We start from the raw sequence: 21,285 nt of genomic DNA on the forward strand, positions 1-21,285 counted from the left end.
TTGCTGTTTTTATTGCTGTTCGATTAAACTCAATCAATTATTAAAAATATGAAATTATCAGTTATATAATCGGTGTCGGCCATGAGAAGCAGGTCATTATCGTTATCGCTGTCGGCTGGAGGGAATCCATATCATGCATCCTTAATAAAGAGAGCTGCACATCTACAATAAAGTCCTCCACATTTGTATTCTGCCCATCATCTCTTCAGTCTCTCCTGTAGTAGAATCAACATATTATTAAGTCTTTATGCTGCTTTTACTGATTTTTTCAGCCCATTATATCAGCAGAAACGTTCATTTTGGATCCTGATATTGAATTTTAAAACCCTTTATTAGCTGATACCGACGACAACGTGCTTCCTTAATATTTGCCATCTTCAAACCAGCTGTCTTCTTATTTAAAATCAGTTTGATTGACGAGCGATCTTCCCTGACTTCTGCGCAGGAATGACACTAAACTATGGAGGAAAATGTGGGCGCGGCGGATCAGACGAGGACTGAATGAAGTCGCGAGTGTATTTAGTGTGTCAGAGGTCGCAGAGGTCGGCGGGAGGGTCAGCTCTCAGGAGCCAGGGTCTACGTTTACCCACGCCTAAAAAAAGAACCAGAGAGCTGAACGATATAACAGGAGGAGGTGAGGCTGCGGTCACACACACACACACACACACATAAGAAAATGAGGTAGAAATAATCAGCAGTTTCATTGATCTCTGTCAGACGGGACTGAAGAGATGAAGATGATGTTTCTTTTGTCAGACGACACTCGCTCACACACTGTATTTAAACACAGCGGGGGTCCGACAGGTTGCCTATATGAGGCATCTGGAGGTCATGAGATGCAGCAGAGTGGTGGCTAAATAAACTTCAGACAGCTGATCACACACACACACACCTCTGCTCTGGTTTCCTGAAGGCTGGACGGCTCGCGTCGCCCTGGACACTTCAAACACTGGAAAATGAGATGCTGCAGGTCCAACTGTGAGAAAACCAGTCATTGCGTAGACAAACACAAAAAACACAGACGTGAAATGACACTGTTCTCAAACTACACGCTGAGTCACTGAAATCTTCCGGCCTGACTGAGATGCTTTTCAACCGGCGCCTGCTGACGACCGATATCAGTGATTACACGGATGATCTGAGGCTTCGATTGGCTCACACGGCAACATTTCAGAGCACTGTCTATATTTACATTTCCAAAACCATCTTTAATAAGCTGCCATCTTACTCATCAGCACTTTCTGTACATGTTCACAGTGATGCGCACCTCAAGTGTCCCAACTATTAAATTCTAAAACTCCAGGAACTTTAAAGCAACAGGAACTAAACTCATCGGTCCTACTTCAAGACTTTTAGAGATAAAAATATGAGTATTATGTCCCCAGACGTCAAAACTGAGTCTACGTTCCTAAGTAAAGTTTGTGGGTCCTTACTACACATCTTCATTGAATATCTGATTGATTTTGAACATATAGCGGTGACGCACACCAACAGAGCAGAGGGCGGACGCCTTATTTTAGCAGTTTTTTGAGTTGACGCTGGGTCGCCGTTGGAATCCACTCAAACTGCTGTCAACCCACAGCTGCTGTTCACTCTGACAGGCCCTCGCCACAAACTTTACAGAGCCCACAGGTGGTCGTTTAAAAGTTTTCGGGATGAGTTTTAGGTTCCTGGAAAGATAACCGTGGTCATCCGGGGACATGGAGTCGCCCCAAAGTCCCGAGCAGGAGGCAGAATCAGAGCCGGCAGCTCGAGCTGCAGCGAGGACGACAAAAGAGCCACCAGCCAAATATTTGGGTTAGATACATCTGAGGCCCAGTTTTATTCAATATGATGTGGAAACACAGTGTGTGAGTGTGTCCTGGTGCTGCATTGTTCCAGACCACACACACACACACACACACACACACACAATAGGCTGTTTCACATGGTTTGAGCCAGACGCCCCTGAACAAACACATTAAATATGAATCAATAAACAGAGAAACTCTGTCCCAGTTACATTAATGAAACCAACTGTGAGCGTGAGACAGTGTGTGTGTGTGTTTTCTTGTTTTCTGCAGGAGTGTGTGCTCCTGCCTGTGTGTGTGTGTGCGTGTGTGTGTGTGTGTGTGTGTGTGCTCATGGTGACCTTCAGGCACAGCTGAGGGTCTGACTGTTCATATGACTGGAATGCATGCCTGAATGCCATCCCCTGTGTGTGTGTGTGTGTGTGTGTGTGTGTGTGTGTGTGTGTGTGTGTGTGTGTGTGTGTGTGTGTGTGTGTTTAGGTGTCTCTTTAGCAGAATTGGCCATTAAACTGTCATTCACAGTCTGAACAGGAGACGCCTGTTTGCATGTTTTTCAGTACATGAAGTTCAAAGTGTGTGTGTGTGTGTGTGTGTGTGTGTGTGTGTGTGTGTGTGTGTGTGTGTGTGTGTCCTGTATGATATGTGATGGACAATGCCCACTGTGTGTGTGTGTCTCTCTGTACTTTGGCGTGTTGATGAGGTAGCCATAGATACACACACACACTCACTGAGAAGTACAAAGAGAGCTGTATTCGCCCACACACAGGCGTGCACACACACACATGCACACACACACACACACACACACACACCACGGCTGGCCTTGTGATCTCATCTCATACTCGCTCATTTAGCTAATCCAGACTCAGAAACACAAAGACCAAAGATGGCTGCCGTTTGGAGCTCCATGGGGGTCGAAGTGACTTCAGCCTCGGCTCTCTTCTGCTTTGTGACCCACATATGTTCAAACTTTACGTTTCTCTGGGCTCAATCTTCAACTTTATACTGTGACAACGTTGCGCATATGCTCTGGTTTGGTTTAGACACATGAACCACCTGTTTAGGGTCAGAAAAAGGTTAAAATTGGCTTAAAATGCCAGAAGCACAGCTGGAGACGCCCAGACATCTCGTTAAGAACACCAGGTTTAATCGCCACTAACACAACTGGAACTGTCCCGACGTCGTGCCAAAAAAGCCCCTCCATTTTGTACCACAACCATGGCAATCCCTCCGAAACTTGCCCGAGAATCATCAGGTTTTAAAGTTTTCTTCTGCACCTGTCTGTGCATTCATGAGTACACGGCAAACAGGAGGTGCTACTAACTAAATCAGGATGTTCTGAATGGTGCCAGTTGGACAATAAAATACTGGAATGATTCGTTCGGTTGGTGCTCGTTGTTTTCTGTTCCAGTGAGAAGCAGCAGATGTTTGTCTCTGAACACACCGTCACAGAGGAAACAGACAAAATAATCCATCAGAAATGAGCCTTTACTGCCGCAGTGCTGCTACAGACTGTTGTGTCTGAGACGGATCAGGAACGACTGATGTCTCAGTCCACTTTCTTGGATAAATACCGTCTGAAAACAGACAGTTTTCATGTAATTTCTTCATCACTCACTTCCATCCAGTATAACAGACGCCTGGCTTTCCGTTTCATCCCACAGTCTCACTACAGCACGTTTTTATTCTTCCCCGCCCTGCCATTCAGCCTGAATAGACAGCGATAGAATTACAGCGCTCGGAAGAAGAACAATTACACCACATCAATAAGTGCGGAGCGTCGCTGTGCTCGCTCCATTCAAAGCTCCTTTTTCCCCGCTGCTGAAAGGTCGTCCATCTCTGCGCCTGAAATCAGACTCTCAAGGGCCAGACAGGGATGATGCGTGATAATTCAGAAATAAAAGATGAAGGCTGGAAATAGCCTCGACAGAGAGGAGAGGGGAGGAAGACGGACAGAGAGAGGAGGACAGCCTGTCTTCATAACGTCATCGGGGAAGAAGTGAGACAAACTGATATCTGAAGGTGCTGCGATCAATAAGAAAACATAAAACGTCTCTGATAACAAACCAGATGACATTCAGCCGTTCTCTTCCAGCGGCTGGTCTGGAGCTTTTCATCGCTCAATATTAAATTATACTACTGAAAAACCTTTTGCTTTTCAGGTTTTAAAGTTTTGCTTTTTTCACTTCTTACATTTGTGCATTAGAAAGCGAGCTGACATGAAACGAGTCTGAAGACGGACGTGACGCGACTCACGTCCTCCGCTGGAACCAACATGATCATCATCGTCGACCCCCGAGGCACCAAAATAACACCACTGATGTGTTGATTCATCACATAACATGTCGTAGAATAGAATTAGAATAGAATCAAATAGTCTATTAAAAGTAGACAAAAGTACACAAGTATTACTGGAGCCACACAAAGCACCTGGCTACTGTTTTATTCTAAATACTTCATACTTTTACTGTGAAATCAAAAATGTTCTGAGGTGAATAGGAGAATATTTTCCTCTGAGATGTGGTGAAGAAAATGTTTAAGATATTCAAGTGAAGTAAGAGTATCTCAGTATCATATATATTAATATTCAGGACTCTATGGCGACACACGTGGATGTTTTGAACGCTGCACTTTGTCTTTATTTTGTCGTAACGCTGCTTTTACTAAAGTAAACACAATTCTTTTCTAGCACACTTTCCAGGACCGACACAAAGAGAAACAAACAGAGAGAAAAGAGACTCTGTCGGTCATTTCTTCTTCTTCTTCTTCTTCTTCTTCTTCTTCTTCTTCTTCTTCTTCTTCTTCTTCTTCTTCTTCTTCTTCTTCTTCTTCTTCTTCTTCTTCTACGTTTCCATTTATGATCGGTGTCCCAGCTCCCACGCATCCCATAATTCCTTGTGGGCATGTCAACACACACATACACTAACAGGAGCCTTTTTGTCCTGACTGTTAGAGGCCTGTGACACACACACACACACACACACACACACACACACACACACACACACACACAGATATTAGTCCCGCCTTGAGCAAGGCATCTGTCACTGGTCATCAGAGAACGAGAGCATTCCTGTTCTGGCAACACACACACACACACATTCTTTGTTACACACACACACACATTCTTTGTTACACACACATCAGGAAACTAACGGCTACATCTACATTCCCCATATCCAAAACACACACACACACACACACACACACACACACAGCAGATAGAAAATTGAAAACAGCCTGAAAGCTGAACGCTTCGTTGCTTTCTGCCTTTTTTTTCTTTTCTTTCTTTCAGCTTTTGAATTCCTGAAGTTTGCTCTGCTGTGCCACAACAAAGCAGAGACTTTATCACCGAGTCGAGAGCAAAGACCTTCGTCCCAGTTACACCACGCCGCCCCCGATTTCTTATTTTTCTGCATGAAAAATGCGACCACACGCTGACGAAGTTTCATGACCAAAGACAATATGAAAGTGAAGCATTCCTGTAATATATCACACAGAAAAGCAGATATGAGCGGTTTCTGTGAACCGTATCCTCCTTTTAAAGGTTTTAATTCTAGTTTACAGGCTTAAGTACAGAGACTTTGCTCCGGTTTCATCATTCACACTCTACAGTTTGAGCTTCTATGAACATTTTCCCGCAGGATGAGACAACAATTAGCGCAGTGTGTGTGTCAGACGACCGACGGCACCTGTTTGTGTAACCGCCAGAAGAAGCTGTCATTGTCCCTGTTTGAATTTCAGATTAAAACTAAGCCACGATTGCAAAAGCAGCTGTGAGAACTTAACAATGAAACTAAGTAGTCCAATAAGGGAATCAGGCAAAAACTCTTTATCGCTCGGAAAACTTTCCACGCGCAGATATTAGTGTTTATACTAGCTGACAGATTTATGGGCCTTGAACTGATAACGCGCCTCAGTGATGATCATGATTTGTGGCTCCTTTGTCCTGGTGAGAGGTTGCACTCGTTCAACCGCCCAGGTGTTAAAACATGTTGTTGGCGTAACGCGTCGGGGAGTTTCCGCTATTTTTGCCACCGCCGACACTTTTCCTCCTCCGTCTGCAGGAGGAAGTGACCTGGACGACGACCTCCAGCCAGACACACAGAACGTGTCGATGCTTTTATCTGTTTCCTGTCTGTTTCCTTCACCGTCCAGAAGACGGGTCACAAAATGTCTGCAGACACATTCTGGGATCAAATTCACCGTCTATATTATCACTACTGAGGTTACGCACGTGTTCGCTGACCAAAAGCTGATGTGTAGATGTGTAATAATGACCCATCTTTTATGAAAATGCATGAACACAAACCATTAGCCACAAGCTAATCTCAGCTTTATTCCACTTGAAGCTAATATCAACGGCCCCAATCAGAAAGAAAACCAGAACTAATCCATAAAACAATCGATCCTTCAGACACAGTTAATAATGTGCTAACTAGCTAATGATGCTAATTCTAAATCTAATCAGCATCGGTCAGTTTCTGAAGCCGTGCTAAAGTTTTTCACAAGAATCGGCTCAGTCACTTTATAGAGAGTAACTGTATCACGTCTCTTCCACCCTCTGGAAATAATTCCTCACTTTCTTTTTGTCCTTCGTGAACAAAAGCAGCTCTGTGCGTCTTCAGTCAACCACAAAGACTCTCGGAAGAGATTCAGGAGCTGCTGGACTGAAACAGACTCAGAGGAAAGTCCTGAGGATTAACAACTCTGTCACATGTTCACAGTTTCCTTCTCTTTAAAGGAGCATTCTGTGAGGTCCAGCCACGACCATTTCTCCGTCGCAGAGGTAAACATGTGGAGATGAGTGCATTTGTGTCCGAGACTGTTACTGCACGAGTGTGTGTGTGTGTGTGTGTGTGTGTGTGTGTGTGTGTGTGTGTGTGTGTGTGTGTGTGTGTGTTTGGAAGCTGAGAACATATGACTGCATTCCTGAAAGAAAGAGGAGGGAGGAAGAGGAAGAAGAGGAAGAAGAGGAAGAGGAAGAAGAAACACTGGGGGGAGAAACGAATGATGGAAACAAGAGAGGGCCAATCAGATGGACTACAACACCCAGAATGCACTGCTCACCATTTCGAAGGTTTGTTGAAACGTAAACTTTTAACCTGAACTTTAACGAGAGGGTAAAATGATGGAAAACAAACTCCCGGCAGCTCGAAGCAGCATCTGTGCTCAATCAGAGGCTGATCGTCATGGCAACCGGCCACAAGCTCGGCGACGGACCTGAAGTCGTCACGCGGGTCGATCAGCCTCACTGTGAAACTGTATATATCTATATATATTTAACTATATTACAGCTGCATCTATCTGTAGGACCAAGTGTCACTGGTTTTTAAGTTACATCACCATTAAAGATGTTGCTCCAGGGTGGAGCCCTGCATTGCTTTGTGGGTAATGTAGGCACCAGGACAGTTTAAAAGCAAATGTTCAAAGTCGATACAACAGAACAAGAGATATTGCCTTTTTTGTTCCACACATTCTTCTGTCTTTTTAAAACCTGGTGCCTACATTACCCAGAATGCAACTCCATTCTACTTTTTGCACATATACAGTAGTACGCTCCTCTCCGAGACCTGTAAACACACTTTAAAATATCTTAAAATCTTGGTGATGACTCGGGATGTTCAGTGAGAAGCGCGTGAGTTCCTGCAGGGTGAAAATAACTCTTGATATGCTCGTTGACAGTCAGGCGAGCTTCATTTCAGATCACAAAGGAGTCACAGAGGCCTGTGGACGGTCATGTCGGATGTTAATCAACCACCTGTTGACAGAGAATCTAAGATGTCTTCAGCCTGCTGTCTGTGACGCTGTGAAGACTTTAAATTCTCATGGAGATCCTGAAGTCTGTAAAGATACCAAATAAGTCTCAAATATGGCCAAATTTTGAATAAATTGTGTTTAAAATGAGGAACAAAATTTTAAAACCACTGTTTGATGGACTAGTGCAGCGATATAAACATCATGAGTTTGAATGTTTCACTAAACAACAAAGATAAAATCATATAGCTTCAAAAGAGAGACGAGAGAAGCAGGAGGAGCAGCACAGAGAGCACAGATTCATCCTTGTTATTTCTTTTCTCTCTCGGTTTCCCACCATCTTCCACTGGTTTGTGCAGAGCTGTGAAAAGCTGCTGCGCTGACGTCTTCCTCTGTTTAATCCGAGTGTGAGTTCTTCATCAACCACCCGCTGCTGGAGAATTTCAAACAGGCTCTAACTGTTGTGCTGGCTGCTGACAGACGAGCGGGAGATCACATGGCTGCACATTTCAGCCCGGCAGCATTAAATAAAAACCGGAGTTCAGAAAAGCCCAGAGTCACTCTGAAGCTGTGTAAATACAGAAAAAAAGATGATGTTTGAAAACACCCTGCTGGATTGATATAAATCGTGACATCTGCAAGGAAAATATCTTTAAGATGTACAGAAGTGTCGTCAATCAAATCCTCCGAGACGACTCAGTGGACAACGTATTAATATCAATCAGATACGATTAACGAGCATCTTTCCTGCAGGGAGACAACCTCTGACCACAGCAGTGGGGGATCATGGGAACTGGAGTCCTAAAATGTCTGTACAGAAGCTCCAGGGAGCTGTTAAGCTTTTAAAGGAGGGAGGGGTCACCAAGCGGTTAGCCTGGTAGCCTGCAGAGCGAGCATGACAGTCATAAGACGTGTGTTCATGATTGTGTGGACAGAAAACAAAGTGTGACTGCAGCCAGTTCAAAAGGAGAAAAGTATTTTGTTATCTTACGTCTGTGCCGATGTTTAGGAATGTTTAAAATCAGCCACATCATCTCACGCAGGATTTCATGGTTGGCGATGAATGTTTCTGCAAACCAAAAGACAGATCCGAGGTTGTCATCCGCACAAAACGCTGCTTATCACGTTCATATTATGTGATTATTAGCAGACTCTCCCATCAGGAGGTGGAGGGGATGGCCGACAGCAGTTCGAGTCACACCACTGGATATTTTTAAAGACACCTGGGGACATTTCCGGCTGTTTTTGTTGTGTCAAAAGCGAGTGTTGTTTAAATAAGACCTGCGGACATTTCCATCTGTGATCTCGATGCCCAAACGATGATGTTTTCTAACCCTAACCAAGTGTTTTTGTTCCTAAAGCTGACCGGAGAATAACAGCAGTGTTGGCAGTATTTTGCCCAAGGACACTTCAACGGGCAGACCAGGGGAATCGAACCAGCAAGATTCAGTAACATACAGATACTCTATTTATAAAGACAGTGAGTTGATTTTAAAAGTTCCTGTTAGGAGACGACTGATGGATCTCTCTTCTCAAAAGTCAACAAATAACTTCCATCTTCAAATGAAAGAAAAAGTCGAAAACATCCAAATATTGTTCAAACGTGGGAAATCTCCCAAGGTTACGAGACAAATATGTCTTCTAGGAACAAGAAAAACACAACAATTCTTAAATTATGTAAATTTTAAATGGAGTTCTGCATGGAGAGTCTCATTCCCGACAGATGTGGTCGCTGGGCATCGTCACCGAGTGCGCGTACGTTCACTCTGAGTAGATTAAACAGTAATCTAATTGTACCGACAGTGGATCGAGTCAAAAGCAAATATTCTGCGAGACCAAGTGGAAGATGTGTGTGTTGTTTGTGTGTGTGTGTGTGTGTGTGTGTGTGTGTGTGTTGGGAGTTGTAAGCAGCCTCCAGTGTTTCAAAGAACCTCACTTAACAGCAAACACACATTTCTGGGGGTTTGGACTCCATTCAAAAATTCATTAGGAGGGAAAATTAGCATAGTGAAGCCGGAGCTTGACCGAGTTTTCACCCTCCAAACCCGGAGGCGAGCCAGCGAGCTGCGGTGCCTTTCAACAAACACACCAACTACAAATAAGCGTGGAAATATCTCAATTGGATGGCGAGAGAGAGCCGAGAGGAGCAGAATTCAAATGAGCGACGTTGATTCGGAGTTCATGATTTGTGACTCTGGACCACGCGGGCTACTGGGTCATTAAAGTTATCCGTGTCTGACGATACATCACCTTAGATTTTGGATATGAAGATATAGTCTTAAAGAGTGTAGTGATGTTATCTTAAGGCCGTATCATCCAGAACAAAGTAGACTTTAAACAAGGTTTGTCGATTTAAAGGAGGAAAATCATCCAGTCTGATCATTCTGCAGTCATTCCTTCCTCGCCTCGGATGAATGAAAACGTCTTGCCAGCTTGTTTTTTTTGTTCGCTCCGTACATTCACACATCAGGCTTTCTCTCGCCACGCTGATAGAAAACAACATCTTCAGCCACAAATCGCGCTTTAATGTAGTTTTTCATCTCCATTCGTAAGGAAAGTCGGAAGTGCAAACTGCGGGGGTGGAAATCAAGATGACAAATAGAGACGGAGAAGATAATGAGACAGTTTGGGGAATAGATGAGTCAGGTGAGAGTGTGTGTGTGTGTGTGTGTGTGTGTGTGTGTGTGTGTGAGCACGTACTTTAAAGTGTTGAAGAAACGATAATAGTGATCAGTGTCGTTGATGACTGAGAGAAACACGACGGGAGGTGAAGTCTTCTGTTAGTCAACTCAACCAGTCAGACTCTGCCGCTGCTCAGCAAATCTCCCAGAAGGCTTTGCTGCCAGCAACACGGACAGTACCATCTCGATTAATTGACCATTAGTGGCGCTGGTGGCCGGAATACCGTCGAGATATTTCAGTCCAGACCGACCAAGAGAACTGGCTCCACCTCATCGATGAGCTTCACGACAACAAGAATCATCCCCGAGTGTAAAATTAAGGCCACGTCGCCCTCGCCGCTGAGCCGTATCATCCAATCAGATGAAGCTGCCGGTTGTGTAACAGCACTTTAATCCGCAGCGTTCTTGGAGATCAGCTGGTCTCCGTCAGGCCTCGTCTCTGGACTCCACCCAACAAGAAGCACTAACTGGGTTTCTAGACCAAGTCGTTGGCAACCTGCTGCCAAGATCTGCCAGGAGCCGCCCCCCTCAGCACGCTCCCTGCAGTGTAATCACTCCTTTTATACAATCTCTCCTTCAATTAAAAAAGACTTCCTTCCTTCCTTCCTTCCTTCCTGTGCTTCCTTTCTCATGCATAGATGATTGTAAATACTCTGTGCATGTGTGTCTGCGAGGCAACTTCACCTTTTGTAGTTAACGTGATGAGACAAGGGGCTGAAAAGGGGAGATGTGTGTCGTGGGAGGTGAGGAGGGAGTGCACACCTCAGCGGGGCTTCCTCTGGTGGGAAACGTCCCCTCGGTGACCCCCATCGACCTCCGTCACCTCGCTGTCTGGACCGGGCTGATTCGAGGCGACATGTCAACGAGCTGACACGGCGATGACAGGAGCGGAGCGAGGGCAGGTGGAGAATCTCTCGCACCGTGCAGAGCCCTCACGTACGTCATGTCACAGGTAAAAAGACACTAAAATAAGCTTATGAAAACGAAATAAGCAGGTTAATGACATAGAGTCAAAAGTCAGAAGTCGGGGCAAAATGAAGAGAAGTTTACTGTGGTTCATTTTAATATACTAGCAACACTGGTGACTTTCAGACAGTTTTTTTTATCACTGCAAAGTTCCTGTTTTACTTCCCACCAGCTCAAGAATCCACATCCGGAATATCACAAACACAAACCACACTCAGTCGCGTTTGCTGTTCCGTCGTCTCAAGCGTCACATAATTCCTGTTTTCGTTTGGAAAAACAAGCTTTTAGAGAATTGAGGAAATGGTCGTGCAGAATTTGAAATCTCTTTTCATCTTGGAACAAAGGATGTTCCCCTCCTCCTCCTCCTCCTCCTCCCACCAGCTCTGATCTGTACGTGCCGTTATTGCCGTTGTGGAGGATGTTTAAGGCTAAAATGTAGGTCAGAGCACACGCGCCTCATCCCACGTTTGCCTCTGTGATCCTGATGGAATCGGAGGGTGAAGGGGTCGACGGAGGTGATCTGAGGGGTGCAGGGGGGCCGTATGCAAACCAGCCACCACCCCCGGAGGCGTAACCACGTCCACGTCCACGTCCACGTGCCGCGTTCGCATTATTTCAACGCTGCCGTTTGTGTTTCCATTTGGTTGGTGGCCCCAATGCGAGGGTTGAGACAGAAGGGCAGAACATACGGCCCTCTCTGAGCCTGCAGCAGGAACAGAGGGATTATGGGAGGTGCTCGAATATGAACCAGAAACAGACAGAAAACAAAAAGAGAGAGAGAGAGACAGAGAGAGAGACGGGGAGGACTTTGGTGAGAGTTTGTCACCAACAGGAAATCTGTTTTTATGAAGCGTTATTGCATCTTCTCTTTCCATTAAGTCACATTTTCCACCTCAACCAAGAGTAGAAATCCTTTTTTTCTGGCTAGTTCACTTTTATGTTGCGGAAAATTAAAGTGCACTAAAGTTTATTTACAAGACCGAGATTTTTTTTAAATTAAACACAAAAGCTTCGGAAAAAAAAAAACATGTAAATCTGTAAACTGTACAATGACGCGACCCTGAGAGAGCTGCAAAGATCAGGCAATTAATCGATCAGCTGATGGAAAAGAAAGTACCTGCCGACTATTCTGACAATCGATTGACGTTTCAGTTGTTTCTCAAGTAAAGATGTCAAACATTCACAGGTTTCAGCTTCTCAAATGTGACGATCTGCTGCTTTTTATTTAACATTTCTGACTGTAAATGAAGCGTTTTTGGGTTTGTTGGACTGTCGGTTGGACAAAAGCAACAATTTGAAGATGCAACATTGGCTTCTGGGAAACTGTGATTCGCTAAAATCAATAATTAATGAATATAATCATTAGTTGTAGCCCTGCCGGCATCATGTGCTTTAAAAGTAAGATTTTGAGGTTCAGGCGGATCTCTGACTTTGTATGAAACACTGAGATACAAGTTGCTTTAAGTTTCACTTATTCTTATTTCATTCTTGTTTCTCAGGCTTGTTTTTAGTGATTTTATTGATTGTTTTTCCAGTTTAGGAAATCAGGAACTGTATCAATAATGCTTGTGATTTCTTTAACATCAGCCTGTGTCACATATAACAAGTCTGATTCTGAGGAGAACAGAGACGACTTCGGGCTGATTTTAATTCAGAAATCCTAAAAAAAAACAAAAACAAACAAACACTGTTGCTGCTTCTTGACCAAACTGAGGGGGGAAAAAAAAGAAATGACGGCTTTATTATAATAATAAGAATGTTTAAGATGTTCCAAAGTCTGATTTTAGGATCTGGCAACAGATCGACTCACTAACTACCGTCACATGCCGGTCGGAGCAGCTGATGCCGTGTTTTTCTGTGGCCTGGCAACAATGACAACATACAGTAGGGCCTGTGATGACCTAATTCACAGGCCAGCCTCCATCCCTGCAGGGCAAAGCTGCAGTACACGGGACAATAAGACGCAGCTCCACGTCCAATGTGGCTGGCAGCAACATTTCATCCAATGTGGGACTCGTGACCGACCCGAATGTCGACCAAAGACACCGTAACCACCGGTACCCAGACCACTAATGTGTGGAGCTGCGGTTCCACTCCAGATCCCTGATGATGTGTCACTGAGCAACACACAAATCTCTACAGTAGATTTCCATAAAAAAAAAAAAACTAAAAAAAAACTGACAATGAAGTGACGTTTATAGATTCAACCCATAAACACATCAAGAGACAAACTAGCGAAAGAGTTCTGATGACACTGGTTTGTCAAGATTTATCTTATTTTTACTTTTCATCTGCTGAGGTCAACAAATAACTTTGTGAAACTGACATTATGTCATAAAAAACAATAGTAAGACCCAGTTAGCTGCAGACAAAATGCTAGTTTTATCAGCCGGCGTGTTTCTCTGACGATTATAAAGATATGTCAGAACTCCAGCTATAGGCTGAACATCCCTCAACACAACACGGGTTCAAATACTTTCATTTTTTTTTTAACCCCAACCGAGCAGCATGTCCGTCACTGAGGGTGAATATCCAAAGTGATTTTGAGAAACACATGTGCAGGCTTACTTTTATCCCACACATAAAATTCATCAGGAATCAATAAAGGAATCGCTCAGTAATCAGACTGTAAAGCGGAGTGGAAACTGGTATCAGTATCAATACAATCTCATCCATTTCCACTCCTCAGGGTAACACTGTGAGCTCCAGAAAGAGTCTCACCACAAAGATCCTTCTTACTGTCTTTATTGATAAAGATCATCAGTGAATAAGCTGAACCAGATACTCTCAGTGGCCTAAACTGAACCAATCCTTAAATACAAAAGGGATCGGATCAGAACAACGGGAACATTTTGGTCATTCAGAAGGAACTGACAAACTATTTTGTGATTTATAGGACTTGTTGAAACCCTTCCAAATGGATCGGACCAATCACGACCTCTGAGGAACGACTGGCAGGTACAGGTGTGGTCTAGCGTCGCTGTTTTCGCACGAGTTACATCAGATCTGGATAGTTTACTTCATTCAAGAAGAGGAAAGAAGGACAGTGAAGCCTTTTCATGATGAAAAAGATGTTTCGCTCTTCTGTTTTCATTTAATCTGCCAACCGGATTCGCTGATGGAAGCGTTTTTCTACTCCTGAACCCTCGACAGACGATGATAAACAGATGGTTTGTCCAATCGTCAATTATCACAACCTTTTCCAAAAATATTTCTAACGACGACTTTTCAAACCATTACCAACGTATTTGAACATTAATTCCCAGTGATTTTAAATGGTTTGCTCCTTCTACACGGTGCACCACAGTACAGTTATGTTATAATAAGGTTTAGTCGAGTCGAATATCATGGTGATGGCTCAAAAAAGCCAACATTAACCGATGATGAATTATTTCTGTCTAGTGAAGCAAAAATGCAGGATTTCTCTTGATGCCACTGGTGCAGCTGACACTTTGATACTAATAAATTATAGATTTTTACCCGGCATATCAGTAACATATGGTACAAGGGCGACAGGAAGTCACATTCAGCACCAAAGGGACAGCGTGGGACGTACAGCAGACTACACATGACTCGATTTCAGCCCTGACTTCCATCCAAAGCCACGCCGACCATCTGCTCAGGAGTATTTTCCACACCGGTGGAAAAGCAGAGAGGGTTTTAACTTCACATTCACAAGAGGTTCAGAGTGTTTCTGCCGTGTAGATCACACAAACTGTCCTCGAGGCGATAAAGCGAAGCACAGAGCCGCAGCCTGCTGCGTCAGGAACATTAAATATTTAGCAAAAACCGGCTGGATTAAGACGTGATTTCAAAAAAAAAAAAAAAAAAAGGTCAGATGATGAGGGAGATAAAGGATCGCTCAGGTTATAAATAATAAGAGCTCGGGTGTCTTGAGCTCTTGACAATCGACCAAGAGGGAGAAAAAGGGATTTCCGTCCCTGAGAAATTTGAGGAAACAAAGTGAGAAAGCAGGGGGGAAAAAAAAACCTTCATCCCACAGCTGCTGGATTTGAATGGAGCGAAAATAGAAAAACAAGGGGAATGTAAGATTCACATGGGGTTAATGAATGAGAGTAAAAGAGAGAAAAAGATGTGGGAGGAGGACGGAGGCAGGAAGAGGGAGGAGAAGAGGGTGGAAGACAGCAGAGAGAGAAATGGAAAGAGAACAGAGGTGTGATCGAGATGGGAGGTCCGAGAGCGACACACCCGTCACTGACATTTGTAAAGTTCAACCATTAACATCTCTCTTCATCTTCCTCTGATCCCAAAAAACACACTGCGCTTAATCAGACACATCCATCAAACCAAACAGCTTATTGTCGTGGGGTGCATCTAAAAGCTTTATCTTTCAAAACTTCTAATTAAATTTCAGATAGAGTAAGTTTGGAGTCGTGAACCTTCAGAGCGAAGCGTTTTCTATACGTCTAACTCGACCACGTTTGGCGGCTGGAGGGAGTTCGAGGAGCAGATGGAGATGAGTTTTACTCTCAGTCAAAATAAATATGGGCGATGCTATTTTTAGAGAGAAGTCGTCACGTGATGATGATGAAAAAAACTGCATTGTAAATGTAAAGGAAGCTCTGCCTGTCCGTCTTGCACGTGAGGTCATGTTAGCAATAATACGTAATATGCAGCATCTGTTTAGAATAAAGCTTGCTCGCAAACATCTCACATATTGTGACATATTGTGATATTTGGACTGTTATAACTCATTTTTTGGTTAGATGTATGCACCAAAAGTTCTTGGTTATATTTAGGAAATATCATACTTTGGGTCTGAACTAAACTTAAAAGCACAACTAGCCAAAAATGTGCTTTAAAAAAAAGGTTGCTCCAAGATACGCTTCCTAAAAATGAGATGAATTTAACTTCTGACCTCACACAATTCCCTCATGACATCGCCTGAAGTCACATATTTTGGAGAACAGTGCATAGTTTGATTGGTATATTAGGGCATCTATATTAAATAGTATGCTTTCCAACACAAAGTGACGCCCTGCGATAAAATAATCGAGCTCCAGACCGATAAATACACTTTGTGAAATGAAACAACAGCTGAGTCTGATCACAAACCTCCTCACAGTTGCTCTTACTGGCTCGAACAAGAGAACGTTCTTCCTTTCACCCTGAAATTCTTTCCTCCGCTGACATAAAATGACTATAATTATATAATGTTCTTTATGACTACAATGGCTGTTCAAAGACATTATGCCGCCTGTCTTCAACCCAAAAAATAACACATTTGCAAGGTTTTTTGTGCGGCATTATGTTGAGCAACACAAGCTTCCTCCTCTGCAGCGTGCGAGCGGACCGCTAGCAGGTTAATCCTCTCATCTCTGCCTGGCAGCTCAGTACATCCTGGATTTACACAAATGCCTCCTGTGTGTGTACACACACCCTCCTGAACGTCTTACTCAGTGTAGTATCAGCAGTTGTTTTGCAAATTCACATCTCACTGTTTTCTCAGTGAGTCTTCCAGAGAAGGATGTTTTTTTTAAGGTTGTTTTCAACAGAAAATGGGAAAGATTTAAGGTAAATAAATGATACATGTGATGCAATGTGACATGACTCCACAATGACTCATGCCAAACTCCCTTAAGAAATCAGCTAATTTAATTTTGCCGTGCAGCTTGTAACACATGCTTCGTGAAACAGCATCAGCCTGCTGCTGATTCTGCACTGTTAGTGTCTTCTAGTGAATTCGGCATTAAAATTAATCAATCAAGCGACGTGTATTTGAAGCTGTTCTCAAATCAGTCCACAGCCAAATCTTTCCTTTGTTTAAATCTCACTGCATTTGCTGATGTTTCAGAACTGTAGGAAAATCTGATTTGTGCAAACTGAAGGTGCAACGTGTAGCAAGCTGAGCTGAAGGTGAAAAAATAAACCATTTGAGAGATCTGAGTAAAAAGTCACAGAACTCCCTTGAAAAATCTGCAAATTTCAGCTGTCTTGCGATGTTCTAATCTTACATGAATTATGAAACACTGGCTATGACCCAACATGAACCGTTTGTGTCCTCAGATGAATTCGGCACTTAAACACACAATGCACGCTTCAGGTATTTTGAGGTAAATCCGTCTGCGAAATTAGATTTTTTACTTTGTGTTATTGTCGACCCTTTTCTTTCCCTCCTGCTGCAGGCTGTTCTTTGGCATCCTTCCTCGGTTTATCTCGGTGCGTTCCTTCGTCTTTTGATCACTCTACATTGTTTTAGTCCCGAATCAACAGTGAACATAGCGTCTGTCGCATCTCCGTATCCAAACAAGCACTGAACGTTCCCTTTTCTATGGAGGGTTTCGACTCGGCTGCACTGGTAAAAAAAAAGAGAAAGTCCTAAATAATGCAGTAAAAAAAATAGCCTGGGAATCACAAACAGGCCTATCAGAATGTGTTTACGTGTGAGGGAAGGAGTATAAACACGGTGTGGCCGCTCCACCGTCTCCTCACTGTGTTTCTAATGTGTTTATATGTTTTTCTCTCAGCGGAGGCCCGAACCCAAGTGACCTAAACTCATTCTCACACAGCCGTGAATCCACCTCTGACCTGAAGACTTCGACGCCGCCTCAGGTTTCAGTTTACAGAGTTTGACTCTTCTTCTCTCGGTCCAGCTATTTCTGTCAGTTCCTGTCTGAGCCTCTTTATTAGACCGACATAACTCAGGCCGTCATTCTTACAGTTCAGTTTCATTCAGTCCAGCTTATTCAGTATACAGCAGGAAGGGAAACTAAGTGTTTGGTGACGGCTGATTCATCACGAGGACGTTCACTTTGTTAAACGAAGGAGAAACATGTTAACAAGCTGTTAAGCCGCCATCAATTTCCTGAACGTAATCACATTTTTGCACAGCGTGAAACAACATTTCTGAGTTGTTTAAAGGTTCATTTCACCACATACTGAGGCGTTATTTCATTACCCAGCTGTTATCACGTTACCACTTGCGGAGCTGGACCGAGCAAACTGAGTCGATGATGAAAACATCAATGAACTCGACTATAACCAGAAATACTTGTGCACAAACACAATCCTCTGCAGGCCCAAAAAAATGTTGGACTTCACACTCACACACTCGTATCTTTTATATTCTACCGGGCCAAACAAGCTACAAACACACAGCTGATGGACGCAGACTCGTCCTGCCTCCAGCCTACAGACTGTTTTGTCTGCAAGATCTTAAAAAAACGTGGAGCCGCGCTGAACAACATGTTAATATGCCTGCAGCGGAGAGTGGAAGCGATTATCTGGATGAGACACCATCAGACAGAAACATGACCGCTGTAGATAAAATAAAAACACACACACACACACACACACACTTGACAGCTCCCACTCAGCCAAACACTTAGATAACAATGACAACATTGGCCAACAACACGCTCTCATTACTGGAGGGACGCCACGACGAGGCCGGAGCATGGCAGAGCATCCTGCAACTGACAGATCGAAGGTTTGATCCGTGCAACAGTTGAAAAGTGCTTCACAAGACACACTGAGCCTCCTGCTCGCTGGTATCGCAGATATCTCTCAGATTAAAGCGTCAGCCAAATGTCAAACGTTCTTCTGTGCCAAAGAAACCAAAAACGAAACTGGTGGTTTTTGCAATGTTTTCAGGTGTTTTGGAGGGAATACAACGTGTCCTGCACGCTGCACAATGAGCTGACTTTCATGTTGGAAGGTGGAAGTGATGAACAGCGACAGCGGTTCAACATTTGTAGAGGTGAAACCAGGGGACAATTCTAACGAGATGCCAAGAAATGTTCCAGCTGACAAGATATTTTTCTAACCCTAACCAGCCGGCGACAAATGATGCAGAAAAGACTGTTTCATCTGCGCAAAATAAAAAGACTATAAACCAACATCCAGAGTGAACTGTATTTGATTTATTTAATTTGATTTAATACAAAGCCTCACACACAGATACGGCAGGGTTTGAAATTATGAGCATTTTTGTGCCACTTTTCTGACTTTTCATTAAAGGAAAAGTAGCAACAACATGCAGCGCGGATTGTTGGGGATTTACAAATGTCCAGCCAATAAAGTCAGCAGATCAGAAAGTGCTTAAGTGCGATGGCTAAAGATTTCAGTGGTGCTGGAGAACTTGTTGAACTTGTTTAGAAGCACAGACATTTTGGGGAGAAACACTTGTTTGCCGTCTTGTTGGGAGTTGGATATAAAAACTCATTTTCATCTATGAGTTGAGACCAGCGTAGCCACAACACTGGGGGAAGCTGCAAGCCTCCACTTGCGCTTTGTTAACATGCTGTGCCATATTATCGAGTTAGCTAGCCACCGACACATTCAAGAGACAGCTGGGTTTAGTTTTATGGTTGCAAAAGTGTATAAAAAGACAGAAAATGCAGCAGGACTCCTTCTAGCCTGTAGCCACTGCCACTCATGTGATTTTATTGCCTCCAGGATTATCAGCACAAAAAGCCAACAGTCATCAGGAGGTTAAGGGTCAAAGCATCATATCTGTGATGATAGATGGTGCACGACACTGTTGTAACCACAGACTGATCAGACGGATCCCTACAAAGCCTTCTTAGCGTGACGTAATACGCCACGGTCCACAGCCTGCATCACATTCAAAGTGGGTCAGTGTTGTGTAACTTTCAAAAGCACGTCCGTTATTGGCTTAAACCGGTCAAATCCACTATCGCGTAACAATCTGAGGTAATATTTGCCATTTGCTGGTCACATCTATCCAAATCTCCCCTCAGTATTCACAGCGCAGGACTTAATAAGCACTTTAACAGCCGGGCTAAGTGACCTCGAAGCGCCAACAGTTGCCTGGTTATGTGAGAAAACAAACCAAAAGAGGCCTGTGAAACGTAAGACGCCGCTCACTCTCGTCCCAAATAAACTGTACAATGGCTCATTTGAAGCCGCACAGAGGAGTCACATTGTGGAGGATTACACAACAGCGCGAGGAGCGAGGAGGAGGTCACCTGATGCTACTGATGAGCAAATTGGGGGCGCGGGTGAAGCTCCGGTTTGCAACAGAGAATATGGAAAGCCCTTTTTTTTTATTTTTGTTGTTGCTTTTTAAGGCCTGAAAGGAGCGAATGATGAAATCCCCCGTGCTTCCTTCCTGCAGAGAGACAGAATCAGCTCGCATGTGAAGCGGAACAGCCTTTTGTGAGCGTCTGTGCCTCAGAGCGTCGGCGAGGGAGGGAGGACGTCTACAGACGGTCCATCTTCATCACGAGCCGGACTTAGATAATCATTTCAGCTCTTCGAGGGGAAGACGTCGACACTCCCGCGTACGTACTCCCTCTCCTCTGTGCACATTAACAGACGACTCGGGGGGAGAAAAGGTCTCCGGCCTTTTTATTTAAGGGTCAAAAGCTGCAGCCCTCGGCACAGAATGGCCGTCACTCAATAAACTTGAGAGCTTTTTTTTTATTTTATTCGCATGAGTGCTGCCGCTTTTTGTTGTGACTCGACTGTTTTCCCACCATGACTCACGTCAGCAGGTGAAGTTATTTGTCTGTCACAACCAGAAACAACAGTGACAAAGTGCTTCACAGTTGTATGGAAGCACATTTCTGACAGGAAAATAAATAATTGGGGAAAATGAGAAATGATAAGTAAATAAAAACATTACAGTAACATTACAGTTATTTGAATGAAGGTTTTATATAAATACCATCGCTCAGTTTAAATGATCCTCCTGCTAAATCAAATTTAAAATGTCCTATAATTTCTATTTGAAACTTAATTTATGCATTCAAGTTTTGACTGGAAGAGAGAATTTACATTTTTGTAATTTAATCTATTTTATTTATATATTTTTTTCTGCGCAGACGGTTTCCATATGAGTAAAACACACATCAAGCAGAAAAAAAACAAAAAAAACAAATAGTCACAAATGTGTCAGGAACAAAACAGTACAACTAAATTAAAGAGCTTTAAAAATGCAACCTGGCAACAAAACAACCATTTCACAGTCTACACTGACTCTTAATTGGGATCTCTGTTTCAGCAAGCTTCATTTAAGGGAGTGCAGAAAAGAAAACAATAGAAAGGGAACAAAATAAACAATATAATTTAAAAAACTGAAAAAACAAGGACAGAGAAGAGCTGCA

The 21,285-nt window shown here is 43.5% G+C and overlaps 1 protein-coding gene across 6 annotated transcripts in view; it reads right to left on the reverse strand.

Moving 5' to 3' along the window:
• Nucleotides 1–21,285, reverse strand: part of LOC119010800 (disco-interacting protein 2 homolog C) — a 158,864-nt gene that overhangs the window by 120,006 nt on the left and 17,573 nt on the right. The gene's annotated exons all lie outside the window — the stretch shown is intronic.

This window comes from Acanthopagrus latus, chromosome 21 (genome assembly GCF_904848185.1).
Source record: "Acanthopagrus latus isolate v.2019 chromosome 21, fAcaLat1.1, whole genome shotgun sequence".
Taxonomy (NCBI): Eukaryota; Metazoa; Chordata; class Actinopteri; order Spariformes; family Sparidae; genus Acanthopagrus; species Acanthopagrus latus.